The sequence below is a fragment of the Lithobates pipiens genome, unplaced genomic scaffold, assembly GCF_037356315.1.
Source record: "Lithobates pipiens isolate NorthernLeopardFrog02 unplaced genomic scaffold, aLitPip1_a1.2 Scaffold_13, whole genome shotgun sequence".
Lineage (NCBI taxonomy): Eukaryota > Metazoa > Chordata > Amphibia > Anura > Ranidae > Lithobates > Lithobates pipiens.
In genome coordinates, this window is record NW_027507718.1 from 187,749,227 (window position 1) to 187,766,326 (window position 17,100).

Below are 17,100 nucleotides of genomic sequence, written 5' to 3' on the forward strand. Positions count from 1 at the left end.
TGAAAATAAATCCTGGTCAGCTTGACCTCTAATTACACACTTAGATTCCCTGTCTAACAACTGAGTGCAGCCTTGTGCTGCACCAGTCCCTGTCTCTGGTGTAGAGGTTTGCCACACAGGCATTAACTCACCGCACAGAACAGGTGTCACACTCCCCAGTCTATACAACACAAAACTGGTTCCAGGATGGAGCATCTCCCTAAGCATGCTGGGGTTTTTTGTAGAGGTCTTAATGAGCCCACTTACTTCAGCTGGGCTCATTAACTCTTCCCCTCTAGTTGTACAAGTCTGCATAAAGCCTGAATCTAGGGCACACATATTTCCCATCCTGGATACAACCAGGTGATTTTACCTGAGTGTTGCCACAATATATATATATATATATATATATATATATATATATATATATATATATATGTAAGAATGCCAGTATGGTGGCCTGAATTTATGGGAGGAGCCCGGGGGGTATTTAACCAGCCCGTTCGCCTGTGGTAGTTGTCGGTTTCCGGTGCGCAATACCACGTCACTAGGCCGACAGCTCGTGTTGATCACCATTTGATTACCATTCAGACAAACGTCTCCCTTCTTGGAAGTCTCGTAGTTTTCGTGTTCCGTCCGGTTTTGTACAAATCTCACCGGCTCGACTGCCGCAGGTAGGGGTCTCGATTGACCTTCATTTCTATTTCATTTCTATTTCATTTGAGTGTCGTAAAACCCTAAAAATGTCACATCGTTCGGGATGATACCGGGTTGTTATCACTCATGTCGCACATGCCCGCACACGCCCTTCATTTCACGGGCGTCGTTCGGTAGGTTGTCTGTGATACCTTGTTAGCTGCTGGTTGCATAATCTTGTTCGTCGTGTTCCGCAGTCATATCGTTGCCAGTCGTATCTTGCGGCACAACGACCCATGCCTCTGCCACAAACTGGCTCACGTAGGCCATTTCTTCATTTCACCTGTCACTTACTACGCTCCGATTCGAATCCAGTTGCATCACCTAAATGCGCCGATTCGTCCCGGTGTGCCCCTAGGTATTCGGCCTCATTTCGGTACATGCTCCAGAGTCCGCTCGTTCCAACCGTCCGGGTCTCTGTCATGGGTTCATTTCACGTCACCTACTACGTTCGAATCGATACCAGTCGTTTGCAAAAAAAAAAAAAAAAAAAAACGCACAGGTTCGATTAAACGTGTCCCAAATAGCTTGGCCTCATTTCAGTACATGCTCCAGAGCCCGTTCGTTACCATTTCAACCCGGGCCCTGTCATGGGAATCATTTCACGTCACCACTACGTTCGAATCAATACCAGTCGTTTTTTAAAAAAACGCACAGGTTTGGTCGACGTGTCCCAGTTGTCGTTGGCCTCATTTCAGTACATGCGCTAGAGCCCGTTCGTTGACGGTTGCGAGTCGCGTCCTCTCCGAGTCGCAGCTCTACCATGGGAAACATTTCATCCTCATCTAGTTCGCCCGGGTCGAATCCGGTCGCATTTCGTTTGCATCGATTCGCCCGGACGGTCCCACATTTTGTAGCTTTTTCGGCCTCATTTCAGTGCATGCTCCAGAAATCCGGGTTGGTTCCAGCCTCAGTTTGTGGCCGGCCATCCCAGGCCTCTGTCATGACAGTAGTCCTTCAATTCATTTCACTGTCACATTCTGCGCTCCGGTTCGAATCCAGTCGCACGATCGGATGCACCGATTCGTTCCGGTTCGCCCCCAGGTTATTGCCCTCATTTCAGTACGTGCTCCAGAGTCCGTTCTGCTGTCAGTTGTACTAACGACACGACCAGTTTGTGCCTCTGTCACGGCAATCGTGCTTCATTTCATGGTCACTTATAGCGCTCCGATCCGAATCCAGTAGCATCTATGATGCATCGATACGGTTCGGCGTGCCCCAGAGGGAACAGCCACATTTCATTCATTTTTTCCACAGGTTGTCTGGCGCTGGGCCAAAAAAAAAAAAAAAAAAGGGAAGAAGAAAAAAAAAAAAAAAAAAAGGGGGGGAAAAATACGGAAATCTCAAAAGGAAAACAGAAACAATGAGGGAATAGCGGCGTGATGGTTTAGGAATCATGGCGGAGAAATATCTACTCACCGGTGCACTTCAGTTGTGTTAGCCAACTGCCTACGTCACATGCCAGTTTTCCTTGTTAGGCTCCTTCAAACAATTGTCATCTGTTGTTTCTCTCTCCAGGTCAGTCAAAGCTTAGTAGGTCCACCCTGCACCAGCTTGGACGTCGTCTCCCAGGTAAAAAAAAAAAAAAAAAGAAGGGCTAGGAGTGGAAAAGGCGACAGCGAGACGGACCGGTACACATATGTATGTAGGCGAAGGCACGTCAGTATATATGTGTATTCGCGTTCGCTTCCGCCTTAGTACCCAAGCAACAGGTGGGCTCACTTGGGAAAATAGAGAAACAGTCTTGACTTTGTCATCCTCTATAGGTTCCGGTCGTCCATCTATCTTCCCCAAAAGAGATAGGACATCACTCCCGGGGCTCGATCCATCAGGAACCATGTCCCAGACCAGCAGTGAAGACCTTACTGCCCCCCTGTCACCTCGCCCACCTTCAGTGGGCGACAGCATTCAGTCTTTCAGGGGCTGGACTATCCCTAGGCTGTCAGCGGAGCTCAGACGCAGGGGCATTCCCTTCCCAGCCACAGCTAGGAAGGCAGAGCTGTTTAGGCTCCTCTCTACCCCCCCAGCTACCGCCGGGCCTAGTACCCCGCCTCAGGCTACGCGGCAGTCCATCTCTTCGGCCATAGGCCAACTGCATACCATGGTGTCGTCTCTGTCCAGCTCGGTCACGGATGTTCAAACCAGAGTGACCCTCTTAGAAACACCTCCAGCTACAGCCACCCCTGTTCCGGACGCAGTCCCGTCTCCTCTACCAACAGGTACCGAAGGCACATGTCCCGTGGTCTGTCCAGCACATCTTGTGCCGGCCAGCATTAGGAAGGACATCTTGGACGGCAAGGATGTTAACCTTGCCTCCTTGCTCATTTCGGTGCATGACCTGGCAGAGAACAAGGCTTACACCTGGGGGGGATGTATCCGTAGTTCTCAAAGCTAAGGACCCCAGGCTAAACCGGAAGCTATCCATCCCCGAGTTTACCCTAGCCTTCGGCATGCTCAGAGATGTCGTTTGCTCAGCCTCTCCTGCCAGGAGGGTTGAACTAGATTTGTATCTCCACACGGTGGTGGACCTGGGGTACAAATATGGTGGCTTTGCATTCTACGACTACCATCGTTCCTTCTCAGCGAAAGCAGCCGCCAAACTGGCCCAGTTCCAGTCTCTCACAGACTGGAGCCTGATGGATACGGAACTATTCTGCCGGCATTTTGCCGGCCTTCGTTCACCCCTGTGTGCCATCTGCCAGTCCTCCACCCATACCGCTCCCTGGTGCGCCAACATACCGGCTACTCGCCCGGTAGAGTTCCCCTCCACCTCTGCCGCAGCCCCAGGCCCATCAGGCTCGGCACCTAAAAACCAGGTGGACAAGTTTGGACGCACGGTCCGAACCATTGGGGGTGCGGCCATCTGCAATAATTTTAACTACGGTTCTTGTAATTACAGCCAGTGCCGTCTACTGCATATCTGCGTTATATGCCACAGGGCGCACCCCAGAAATTTGTGCGAGGTCAAAGCGCACAAAGGTTCATGACTGAGCCGTATAGACATACTTTGCCTGGGCTTCTACCTCAACACGCACCCCACTCCTTCACTAGCCACCTTCCTCATAGGCGGCTTCACCGCAGGTTTCCACACCGGCCTCATCTCCCTACCTCACCAAACCCACGAGTGCAGAAACCTCCGCTCAGCAGCCTCTGACGAACAGGCCATCGACCTACTGCTGCAGAACGAGGTGGATCGAGGCTTCGTTATAGGCCCCTTCACTCAGCCCCCCTTCAATATGTGGAGAGTTAGCCCTATTGGGCTTGTCAAGGGCAAGTTTTCCAATAAAAGTCGTTTAGTGTATGACCTGTCTGCGCCTCGTTCTTCTCACATTCCTAGCTTAAACTCATTGATCCCTTCTGAAGAATTCTCCTTAAAATATTCCTCAGTGGACATGGCAATCCAGGCCATCCTTAAAGTAGGCACAGGCGCGTGGCTGGCTAAAGCGGACATATCCGACGCCTTTAAACTGTTGCCTATCCACCCGTCCCTCTGGTGCTGGCACGGGATTAAGTGGAAGGATCAATACTACTTCGCTACGAAATTGACGTTCGGCTCCAAAAGCAGCCCGTGGCTGTTCGACATATTTGCCCAATCTCTCGAGTGGATTCTCTTACACAAGGTCGGCTGTCAGCAAATTATCCACTACTTAGATGACTTTTTGTTGATAGAACGGCCAGGCGCACCTCCCAGAGATCTCGACAAGTTAAGGACCGTTTTCGGGAACCTCAATGTTCCCATCGCTGAACATAAGGTGGACGGACCCGCACATTCAATCACCTTCCTTGGTGTTATTTTAGACGCCGGCTCCATGAAAGCCAGCCTGCCCCTTGACAAACTAACCCGCATCAGGGCGGCACTTCACGAGTTCACTCGGACCAGGGGATGTACTAGGAGACAGCTGCAGTCACTGTTGGGCATGCTCAACTATGCCATGCGCATTATCCCACAAGGCCGTTCCTTTGTCTCACGACTGTTGGTCTACCTGTCTCAGGCTCAAGACCCGGATCATATCCTCTGCCTAGATACCGCAGCCTTAGCAGACCTGGCAATGTGGGACGAGTTCCTGTCCAACTGGAATGGCATCTCCCTCTTCATCCCGTGCATTTCACCTCTCTCACCACAGGTAGTCGCAGACGCCGCGGCCTCTACAGGGTTTGCAGCAATTTTTGGCCACCATTGGTTCGCCGGACCCTGGCCTTCTCAAATACTTAGCATCCCGGGCTTTAGTCAATCCTCTTCACTCTTCGAGCTCTACCCCATGGTTGCAGCCGCCCAGCTCTGGGGCCCTACCTGGTCCGGACAAACGGTAGGCTTCACCACCGACAATCAGGCCACAGCCGAAATTGTCAATAAAGGCAGGTCTAAATCTCCCTCCGTGATGTCCTTCCTACGCAGGCTGGTGCAGCTGTCACTACAGCACCAATTTAACGTCATCTGCATGTTTATCCCAGGGAAATATAACCGGGCAGCTGACGCCCTGTCCCGCTTTAATTTCCGGTCCTTCTTTCTACAGGTTCCCAGTGCAGATGCCGCATCAGCGCCTATCCCGCATTGGTCGCAGTTGACCCTGGACTAGAGCCGCATTTACTAGGAGCCACGCAGCTCATCAACCGTTCGTTATCGGACAATACTCTCAAAGCCTACCAGGTAGCCTGGAGAACCTTCAACGCATTTCTGGTCGCCTCCTCAGTAGGCACCCCCACAGATGCTAGACACATTCTAGCCTTCATCTCGTACTGCCACAACCAACTGGCCTTGTCTTTTAACACCATTCGCTTATACTTAGCTGGTGTTCAGCACTTCCTTTCAATCCAGGATCCTACCAAACCCTCTGTTTTCTCGTCCCACGCTGTCCGAGCCATACTACGCGGCATCCAAAAGCAACAGCCGCCAGTAAAAGTCAAGCGGCTCCCCATCACCAGTGCCATCTTCAGGGACATGTCCACCATACTCAACAGCTACCCCTTTGGTGTTCTCCCCAGTCTGGTCATACAGGCAGCCATTTACCTAGCCTTCTATGGCTTCCTTCGGCCCGGTGAGTTCACTCACAACAGCCTACAAGGCCCAGTCCTCCGCAGACGTCATCTGCTCCGTCACCAGGACCATTTCATCCTCCACCTCCCGGTAACCAAGACCCAGCAGACAGGCACCGGCGTAGATATCCACCTCTACAAAACCAACAATGCCTGGTGCCCGGTCACGATGCTTACACAGTTTCTCGCTCGGCTGCCCGAGCTCCCGGACTCTAGCCCACTTTTGCCCTTCCCGGTGAAACCACTAACTAACCAACAATTTATTAAGCATGTCAGGATTCTCCTCCGCAACCTGCTCCTCAATCCTAGTGAGTATTCCGGCCACTCCTTCCGCATTGGAGCAGCTTCATCCGCATCCCGGCATGGGGTCCCGGACCACGTCATCAAAAGGTTGGGCAGGTGGAAGTCGGCCTGCTTCACTCGGTACATCCCTAACCCACAGGTGGAGATGTCTCGAGCATTCGCTCAACTGGCTCAATAAAAATTAACCAGGAAACAATAAAACTCTCTTATCCCTACCTGACTGTTTTGCCCCCTTATTTTGGTATACCGTCCATTAGACCAGGGCACACTTTCAGGTCCATTTCATAGAAGGTGTCTCATGATAAGCTTGTTTTGTTCAGATACGTATCGGCCATAGGGCTCCAGCCATAAGTAAGAAGGCCAGTATGGTGGCCTGAATTTATGGGAGGAGCCCGGGGGGTATTTAACCAGCCCGTTCGCCTGTGGTAGTTGTCGGTTTCCGGTGCGCAATACCCTCCCTCCCATCCCCTTTTTAGGGCATTTATCAAAAACATTTCTCTTCAATCATATTCATTCTAATTACTGGGTATGCCCCCTTATTTTGGTATACCGTCCATTAGACCAGGGCACACTTTCAGGTCCATTTCATAGAAGGTGTCTCATGATAAGCTTGTTTTGTTCAGATACGTATCGGCCATAGGGCTCCAGCCATAAATATATATATATATATATACATACATACATACATACATACATACATACATACATACATCTATAGATATAGGTTCTTGTGTCCACCAGCAGAGAAAAGTTGGGTAGATGCCGCAATCACAATTCTGGAGGCATAATAATGGTCTAGAATAGGGGTCTTCAAACTACGGCCCTCCAGTTGTTCAGGAACTACAATTCCCATCATGCCTAGTCATGTCTGTGAATGTCAGAGTTTTACAATGCCTCATGGGATGTGTAGTTCCGCAACAGCTGGAGAGCCGTAGTCTGAAGATTCCTGATCACTCTAGTATGTCTCGAAAATTGTGTTTTTTCATGTGCCTTGTATAATGCCCAAGAAATATCATTTGGAAAATACAAGTGGGTCATGGCACATCTACATTCCAAATTTGGCACTTAAGATGGTCATGCACTATGCAATCTGATTGGCCAATCTCTGTACAACTCAATATATAATAGGCAAAATAGGTAATAGGAAGACGCACTTGAACAAGTAATTCAAATTATAGGAAATCAAACAGGCTCTTGCACTAAATCAAATTTATTTAAGGTCTAACTGGTTGCAGTGTATGGTCACCTTTAAAGATCAAGATCTGAAAATATTAATTTATTGGGTTTAGAAGCACTTCTCTGTTCTTTGTAATGTTTTGAAAGATTTGGGTAAAAAAGAAAAAAACACATTTCAAAGATATATTAGATGTGATAGAAATGAGATTACCATTAAAAGGGCTAATTAACTGAGAACACTTACTAATTGCCTAACAAGACACATCCAATGAGATGAAATTAACCAATTGTATTGGCGTGCGCTAGTATCAATGAGAAAACCGCAATTACCCTAGCGACAGTTGCAGTTTACATATGAGGGTATTTATTATCGCTACTTGTACTTCAATGTGAGCCTGTTTGCTTGTTTGATTAATGACTTTTTCGGCGCACCAATTAATGTATGAACTGGTACAGTACCTTCTTCTATTTATTGTTCAAAAACATAGTAATCTGACAACCAGTAGCATAGAAATACTGTGCATAACAATGTACAAATAATTTTGTTGTCAACACACAATACCTGCAGAAAGTCTATTAACAATGGTTTAAATTATTATTGTTTATAGATATAATATGTAGGAAACAGCCGTGTCCATTAGTATGAATTTTACTGTACCTCTATATACAGACATTCTGTATAAAACTAGAACCTCTATGATCAAACGAAGAATAAACATTTATATCTATTACGATACCTTTTAGAGAGCACATATGTATTTTCACGTGCCTACCCTCCTCGAACAACTTAATATCCTGCCTTATACTCCTCATCCCTCCAGCAATCGATAATTGATTTGGCACTAGTTGGTATGGTTAACTAAATTGTTTTGGGGTTGTGGGGAAATCTAGCTCCACCCAAAACGGAGAGTGACCTGAGATGTGTCTGGGTTTGTAGTTCGAGCCCGTCAGGAAGGAGAGGATATATTTGTTTTCCAGGCCCAGATCAATTCTAGACAAGCTGTCATACATAGCTGAATAACAGGAAAACATCTTTGCATTGGGGTCCCTCAATCTCCATATGTCTACTAGCCCAAGCTCCCCCACTAGATGAGAAAAGGGAGTAATGCCGGACTTTCTGAACGAGCGGACCTGCCCACTCACAACCGGACTTTTCTGGCGGACTAGGTCCGCCGGACTATGGCGGGAGTCCGCTGCACTTTTGAAATGAACGGACTTGCGGCTCCAGGTAGCCGGGACTAGCAAAGGAAGTCAATGTCGCCGCCTTTGGCAGTGAGATTGACACGTCGCTGGCCCTGTCACCTGGTATGGACTTAAAGGGGGAAGCCCTACGCCGAAAAAATGGCGTGGGGCGGCCCCAGGTCCATATAAGACCCTTATCCGAGCACGCAACCCGGCCGGTCAGGAAAGGGGGTGGGGATGAGCGAGCGCCCCCCCCCCCTTCTGAGCCGTACCAGGCCGCGTGCCCTCAACATAGGGGGGTGCTTTGGGGAAGGGGGGGCCCTGCGGCGGAAGCATGTGATGACAGGCTGTTGGCGGAAAATCCAACCGTTTGTACGCTCCATTGGACAATTGTCGGATTTTCCGCGGACAAATGTTGGATAGCAGGTTTTACAATTTTCCATGGAAAAACGTCTGTTGTCAGATTTTTCGATTGTGTGTACACAAGTCCATCGGACAAAAGTCCAAAGTACAAACATGCATACTTGGAAGAAAAGACGAGCTATAAACTAGCATTCGTAATGGAGAAGTAACATTTGTGACGTGGCAAATTATAAAATCTTGAAATGCAGCGCACATTCTGTTCTTCTTTAATGGGATACTAATGAAGCTGCTTTGCTTTTGATACTGATGGAATTATTGCAAACAAATTTTTCAAAGGCTTTTTTTCTAGTGATATCAAGAATAATAATATTATGCTTTTTCTTTTTATGTGGGCAAGTTACCAAAACACCATAATCCCGTAGTTTTAAGATCAAAGATACAACTATGTTGGTTTCCCTTGTCATTTTTACATTGTATTTTTTTTAAATGCAACTGTCTACTCCCAAACTGTCATTTGAAGTAAAACACATAGCCAAGTATTATTCTACACAATTTTTTTATTGTGCATTAAAAAAAGAAAACACATAAAATTAGACATGCTATCTGCCAATAGAACCTAACCAAAAAGTGCATTCTATGCATCCAAAAATATAAAAAATATATCAAATCATTATTATTCAAACAAAAATAAAATAAAAGCCTCATGCATGGGTCCTGCTTCTTAATGTAGGGGGTCAACAATACCAGAAATTTGGTGAAAGCAGGGGTCCGTCATCCAGAGATAATTCCGAAAAACATCTGGATTTTTCTCCTGAAGCTCCCGCAGCAAAGGCATATGACATAATTGGTCACGACTAAATAAAGCAACCAATTTTTGGTCCATGAACTCCTCCTGTTCCTGGACTGGACTTGGGTCAAAGCAATAACTCCAAGGCCAATAATAAATAACATGTTATCGCCTCCGATTACGCAACATGTCTGGTTGACGAAGAGCAAAATGAAAAGTGCAAAATGAAAAGCGAGAATCAACACTTGTCAAACTTCTACTAACACAAAATTAGCAGAAGGAGCCCAAAGGGTGGCGCTAAAGCGCTGGAAAAACCACGTAGTATGTCACTATGTTGTATTTGTTGGCCGACAATTCATTGCCATTTGTATGCAAGACAAGTTTGGCCAACGCCCTTCAGACAAAAGTTCACGGTTTTGTTGGCGGAAAATCCGATCGTGTGTACGAGGCTTTAGAGTTACAGAGGAGGTCTAGTGCTAGAATTATTGTGGTGTATGTAACCTGTGTGTATGTGGCTCTGATACTAGCCAGCGCCTCACCAGCCACTGACCTCACTGCACGTCCCTGGTCCAAGATGCCGTCTGTTGAGAGTCATGCCGTGCACACACGAGCGGAATTTCTGACAGAAAAAGTCAGACGGGAGCTTTTCACCGTATATTCCGATCGTGTGTATGCCCCATTGGAATTTTTACATCAAAAACTCTGATGGACCTAGGAAGAGAACATGTTCTAAATTTTTTAAACAGAACAAATTCCTATCAGGAAAAACATTCGTCTGTATGCTGTTCCAACGTACCAAAAACGATGCATGCTCTGAAGCAAGTACGAGATGGAAGCTATTGGCTACTGGCTATTGAACTTCCTTTTTCTAGTCCCGTCGTACGTGTTGTATGTCACCGCGTTCTTGACGGTCAGACTTTGGTGTGACCGCGTGCATGCAAGACAGCTTGAGCGGAATTCCATCGGAATTCTGTTGGAGAAACCTCCAGAGTTTATTCCGATGGAAAAACACTCATGTGTACACAGCATCAGAGCAAAAGTTTTCCAATCAGCAGGGAGCATGAGCATTGCGGCTGGCCGAGCTATAGGTCTGTAAAGGATCTGTTGAACCTCTGAAGATAGACCACTGCTTCAGCACAGTGAGCAAAGGCCCTGCTCTGCAGCAAGCACGCATGCTTTTGTTTTGATGCACCTGGGAAGTATTTAGTTGAGTTAAACTAGTAGTTCAATTGGGCTCAGTTGGTAATTTCTGTAAATTTTAAAGTGGGAAACGGGCTTTAAATGGTTCCTGTGGTGATGAAACATTGATGAATGTTGCTCGAAAGCAGTTAAAAATCTTGTTTTCTTTTATCATTCAATTATTTCTTAAACGAAAACCACTGTTAAAACTTTGTTGGTTCGGGAAAAAATTTCCATCCCCACCTTAAAGCGGTAGTAAACCCGCACATTTTTTTTTTTTTTTAAACCTGCAAAGCAAAAGGCATAATGAGCTAGTATGCAGCGCATACTAGCTCATTATGAAATACTTACCTTAGAACGAGGCCCCGACATCTGGCCCGATCCACGCAGAGGGAGCTGACATGCTCCCTCGGCGTTTCTTCCGGGTATCGCGGCTCCGGCGCTGTGAGTGGCCGGAGCCGCGATATCGTCACTCCCGCGCATGCGCTCGTGAGATTTCATTCCGGCCGCCGGCCACTGCCGGATTTTCAGGCCGAGAATCCCCTTGTGCGCATGTGCCGCTGCAGTCAGCGGCGCATACTGAGGAGATATTTTTTTTACCTACAGGTAAGCCTTATTATAGGCTTTCCTGTAGGTAAAAGTTTAAAAATCGAGTATACAACCACTTTAAATTTTTTTGATCACTGCTGTAAAAAACAAATGTTGGTTTGACTCTGACAGCCTAAAGCTATTGTAAAGTTTTGTTTATTTTTTTCTAAATGACAAAAATGTTATACTTACCTCCTCTGTGCAGTTGGTTTTGCACAGAGCAGCCCAGATCCTCCTCTTCTCGGGTCCCTCTTTGCTGCTCTTGGCCTCTCCCTCCTATCGAGTGCCCCCTTAGCCAGCAGCTTTCTATGGATGGTGGCACCCGAGCCGAGTCAGAGCTTCGTGTATCCATTCAGACACGGAGCCCTACCAGGCCCCACCCCCTCTTTCCCCTAATTGGCTAACTGATTTTTGATTGACAGATATGGGAGCCAATGTCACCGCTGCTGTGTCTTGGACAATCAGGAGGAGTTTCCCGGAAGGCTTAGACACTCGTGGACATCGCTGGAGAGATGGAGCTCAGGTAAGTAATTAGGGGGTTGCTGGGAGGGCTGCTACACACAGAAACTTTTTTTTTATCTTAATGCATATAATGCATTAAGATAAAAACATTTTGCCTTTGCAACCCCTTTAAGGCCCAAGAACTTGGATGCAGTCAGTGTGCATTGAGGGTTCATACTTCTTTGGAATTTTGGCTTCACACAGACTGGCCGCAGCATTTGGCTGCCTCTGAACACAGCAAACTATCTGCACCTCATCACCTGTGCGAATGTAGTGTTACAGTGGAAGTGGTTTGTATTGTACTGGTCCTGTATACACTGCATACTACCTGCATTCAGGCTATTGCATTGTTGCACGTGCACTACTTTGTGCTAATATCTGCACATAGCTGTGTACAGCCTCTTTCATCCATTTGTGCCTGTGGTTGGCTGTATGCATCTCCAGGACATCCCAAGCACCAGAAGTACACAGCGTGTTTATGCTGCAAGGGCAAATGCACCCATGTGCAGGAAGCCTTAAGGCTGGTACACATGGACTCAATATTCGGCCAGTGTGTACAGCAGCCTGTCCAACAGAAGCTAGTCTAACCAGCAGCCGCCCAACATATGATCAGCACTCGCAGCAAATGGTGTGTTCTGGTGGGGGGGACAGAACACAATAGCTCAGCGGGGATATCGCTGTACTAACAACGCATAGTTAGTACAGTGAGCTCCTTACAAGTTTCTCATTTATTTTTTGTTCAGCCTACTGGCTTGATGGAAAAAAAAATACCTGTGTGTACCAGGCTTTAGAAATGTTTAGTACAAGAAATTACTTATAAACAACTGCAGGATTTTTATTCTTTGCATAGCTCTCAATTCTTTTCAAAGTGGCCATTTTTACTGAGGGCAGATGAATCCATCTCGCTTTGATTCCCGAAAACTCTGGCTAGAATGCTGGTTCTAGCTTCTGGAACATGTGGCAGGAATTTCGCAAGATGCATCTATGAGGCCAGGGTTACATCACCAGTGCCTCATTTAACCAGAAAGTGGAAAAACAGTAATTGTAAGTAAAGGCAAAATATGTTTGTTTAATTGATTGCAAGATGCTTTCATATCAGCATTAGGGGTGAGCTCAAGTGTGTTTGGATACTAGTTCGAACCCACCTGAGCTATCCTGCCAGGTAGCTGTCACTGTAGGCCGCCAGTCATAAGCAGCCAAGGCATTCTCAGGGCATTTATATGTGTGGCTGCGGGCCGGGGACTGCTTCTGTTGCTTATGTTTAGCAGTCGGCAGTGACAGATTTCTGTCTAGTATCTGAACACACCTGTGCTTATCTTTAATGCTGATATGAAATCATCTTACATTCAATTGTTAAACATATTTTTGCTGAAATGTAGGCTGCTGTGATTTTTAGTGAAATGGGGGAAAGGTCCGCTTTAGGGATTGATATACCTACCAATATTAATATTTGCATGGGGCTTAAAGAACAACATACCCTCTCCTAACCCTGGAAAGTAAGGGAGACAGAATCTGGGAAGGGAACAACGCACAAGCCTCCCAGTAGAAAAAGAAAAGGACAAAGAACGGACTTAATAAGCAGTGGGCTTAGTAAAAAAAGATAGTGTAGATACAAGGATTAGATTGAGGCAGTGGACCAGATAGGGGAACAGGAATAAGAAGTTACAAGGAACAAAGCAGGAAGCGGGGCAAGAAAAAAGATTTTACAGTATAGCTTTACATTGTACAGATCACATTTTTTTGGAACAATCACATTATAATTTATAACAAGCCATTTTAAGAAGCAGGTATTTGGACATGCTGGGCTCAATAATAACAACAGAAGGACTTTACCTGTACAACCGTGCGATGTTGCAGATCTGCACTTGCTTTGCTTGCCTACTCAGAAAAACATCTCTGGCAGATCTTGCCTCTTGTGTGCTCAATTACAAATGGCTTTTCTTTCTATTGCAATGCCTCTTTTATATGCAGGGTGATGTAATTGTTGTGCCAAAACTGAAGAACCAGTGTTGCTTGTTATTTGTTTAAGTGCCGCCTAGCTGCATGGGCGTCCGCAGAACTTTTTCCAAGGGGGGGCATCATTTTAAGGCCACTCATGCTCCGCCCCTTTTCGACAATCTCATGAAAATCTTTCCACTGGTAATACATATGTGTTATATAACAGATAATTCATCTTCACTTTGTATTGGAAGTTACTCTGGCGGCTCTGTTCAATGCCCATATAGCCTAGAGAATGTACATCTTTTTACATTGCAATACATCTGTTGTGGCCATATTTTGATCTCATACTGTCACTGTATAGGCTGTTTTCATCAAGATAAAAATATGGCAACAACAGATGTATTGCAATATAAAAAGATGTACATTCTCTAGGCTATATGGGCATGGTACGCAGCCACCTGAGTAACCTTGCGGATGCCCATGCTTTCAAAAACCAGCCCTGAAAAAAATTTCATACCAGCCTCACAGCATTATTATACCAGCCCAACAGCATAACGTCATTATTTTCTTGTTCATGAAAGGGAAAACCATACATTTTAAAGCACATTTGATGAAGAGAGTATTAGATATAGATATGAATTCACATATGGCTTGCTATATATATATATATATATATATATATATATATATATATATATAATTCAAATTCCAGTGAATAGTGGTAAGTGATCAATCATCAAGGGGGACCCCAGAAACTCAGAATGTGGGGGGAACACCTTCTGCAGAAAGAATACTCTAAGGTAAGGGGGGTGGGTTACTAATATAAGGAGGAAACCCTTTATATCAGTGCCCCTTACATTATCGTATTCACACCCCCTTATATCAGTGACCCCCCCGACTGGCCTGGTGGTGCTTTCACTGACCTCCTCTCGGGTGCACTGCAGACTTGATGCAAGAGCTCAATGCAGCCTCACCAGTGCCCATCAAATGCAGCCTCACCTGTGCCCATCAAATGCAGCCTCACCTGTGCCCATCAAATGCAGCCTCACTGTGCCCATCAAATGCAGCCTCACTGTGCCCATCAAATGCAGCTTTACTGTGCCGTGAATGCAGTCTCACTGTGCCCATCATTGCATCCCCTCCTGTGCCCCATGTCCCAGTCTGCAGTCCCTGTCTGTGGGAAGGTGTGTTGATGCTTGGTACGGTACCTTCCATGCCAGCAGGATATCCATGATGGCCAGCAGCAGGCAGGGTCTGTTCTCGTTAGGATGGGGACGGTGCTCTTTCCAGAGGATCTGTCTGCTGTGAGATGGAGTGGTCCCTGGCCACCTGCACCTTCAGCCTTCCTAATTTTCCGACCCCAGTCAGCCTGCCCTCTGGTCCTGGGGAAGTGGAGAGCACTGGGTGGGAGTTGGAGAGAAGGGGGAGCAAAGAGTACTGGCGGGGTTGGAGAACACATGGGTGGGGGCAAAGAGCTGGGGGAGTGGAGATCACAGGGGTGGGGAGCGGACAGCGCTGGGGGGGAACTTGAAAGCACCAGGGGGGCAATAAGAACAGGGGTAGAGAGCATGGTAGGCTGAGAGCACTGGGGGGCTAAGAGTGTGGGGTGGTGAAGAGCACTGGGGGGGGGGCAGAAAAACAGGGGTGGAGAGCACAGGGGCTGGAGAGTACTGGGGGGGTACAAAGAACAGGGGGGGAGTGGAGAGCAATGGGGGGGAGCTTGAGAGCACCGGTGGGGGCCAAAAAGAACAGGGGTGGAAAGCACAGGGGACTGGAGAGCACTATGGGGGGTGCAGAGCACATGGGTGGGGGAAAAATGCAGGGGGAGTGGAAAGTACAGGGGTGGGGAGTGGAGAGTGCTGGGGGGAGCCAAAAAGAACAGGGGTGGAGAGCACGGAGGGTAGAGAGCACTGGGGGGGCTGGAGAGCACCAGGGGGGCAGAAAGAACAGGGGTGGGACGAATGGGGGGCTGGAGAGCACTGAGGGGGGGGGGGCTGGAGAGTGATGGGGAGAGCTGAAGAGCACTGGGGGGGAGAAAGAACAGGGGGAGAGCACTGGGGGGGGGGAGAACAGGGGGGAGCACTGGAGGGAGTGGAGAGCACTGGGGGGGGAAGAACAGGGGGGGAGCACTGGGGAGGAGAACGGGGGGAGTGGAGAGCACTGTGGGGGGGGGAGAACAGGGGGGAGCACTGGGCGGACTGGAGAGCACTGGGGGGAACAGGGGGGGGAGAGCACTGGGATGGTGGCTAGAGAAGGATGGGGACAGCTGGAGAGCAGGGAGGGCAGCAAGAACAGGGGAGGAGAGTGGGTGGGGCAAGAGAGCACTGGGGGGGCAGGAGAGTGTGGTGGGGCAGGAGAGCACTGGGGGGGGGGCAGGAGAGTGTGGTGGTGGAGGAGAGCACTGGGGCGGGGGGGCAGGAGAGTGTGGTGGTGGAGGAGAGCACTGGGGGGGGGGGGGGGCAGGAGAGTGTATTGGGGCAGGAGAGCACTGGGGGGGGCAGGAGAGTGTGGTGGTGGAGGAGAGCCCTGGGGGGGCAGGAGAGTGTGGTGGTGGATGAGAGCACTGGGGGGGACAGGGGAGTGCGGTGGTGGATGAGAGCACTGGGGGGGCAGGAGAGTGTGGTGGTGGTGGAGGAGAGCACTGGGGGGGTGGCAGGAGAGTGTGGTGGTGGTGGAGGAGAGCACTGGGGGGGTGGCAAGAGAGTGTGGTGGTGGTTGAGGAGAGCACTGGGGGGGGTGGCAGGAGAGTGTGGTGGTGGAGGAGAGCACTGGGGGGGGCAGGAGAGTGTGGTGGGGCAGGAGAGCACTGTGGGGGGGGGGCAGGAGAGTGTGGTGGTGGAGGAGAGCCCTGGGGGGGCAGGAGAGTGTGGTGGTGGATGAGAGCACTGGGGGGGGCAGGGGAGTGCGGTGGTGGATGAGAGCACTGGGGGGGGCAGGAGAGTGTGGTGGTGGTGGTGGTGGAGGAGAGCACTGGGGGGGTGGCAGGAGAGTGTGGTGGTGGTTGAGGAGAGCACTGGGGGGGTGGCAGGAGAGTGTGGTGGTTGAGGAGAGCACAGGGGGGCAGGAGAGTGTGGTGGTGGAGGAGAGCACTGGGGGGGCAGGAGAGTGTGGTGGTGGTGGAGAGCACTAAGGGGGTGGTGGCAGGAGAGTGTGGTGGTGGAGGAGAGCACTGAGGGGGCAGGAGAGTGTGGTGGTGGAGGAGAGCACTGGGGGGGGCAGGAGAGTGTGGCGGTGGAGGAGAGCACTGGGGGGGCAGGAGAGTGTGGTGGTGGAGGAGAGCACTGGGGGGGCAGGAAAGTGTGGTGGTGGTGGAGGAGAGCACGGGGGGGCAGGAGAGTGTGGTGGTGGTGGTGGAGGAGAGCACTGGGGGG

At 48.8% G+C, this 17,100-nt stretch overlaps 1 protein-coding gene across 5 annotated transcripts in view; it reads right to left on the reverse strand.

Annotated features, from left to right (window-relative positions):
* Window positions 1–17,100, reverse strand: part of LOC143974510 (phospholipid-transporting ATPase IK-like) — a 293,505-nt gene that overhangs the window by 233,770 nt on the left and 42,635 nt on the right. For 2 of the 5 annotated variants that reach the window (XM_077475985.1, XM_077475983.1), the window contains exon 1: window positions 13,622–13,785. The exons of 2 other annotated variants lie outside the window; for them this stretch is intronic. The gene's annotated coding sequence lies outside the window, so the exon portion shown is untranslated. Of the gene's footprint in view, window positions 1–13,621; window positions 13,786–17,100 lie in introns of those variants that run through there. One more of the 5 variants, XM_077475986.1, reaches the window with a different exon arrangement.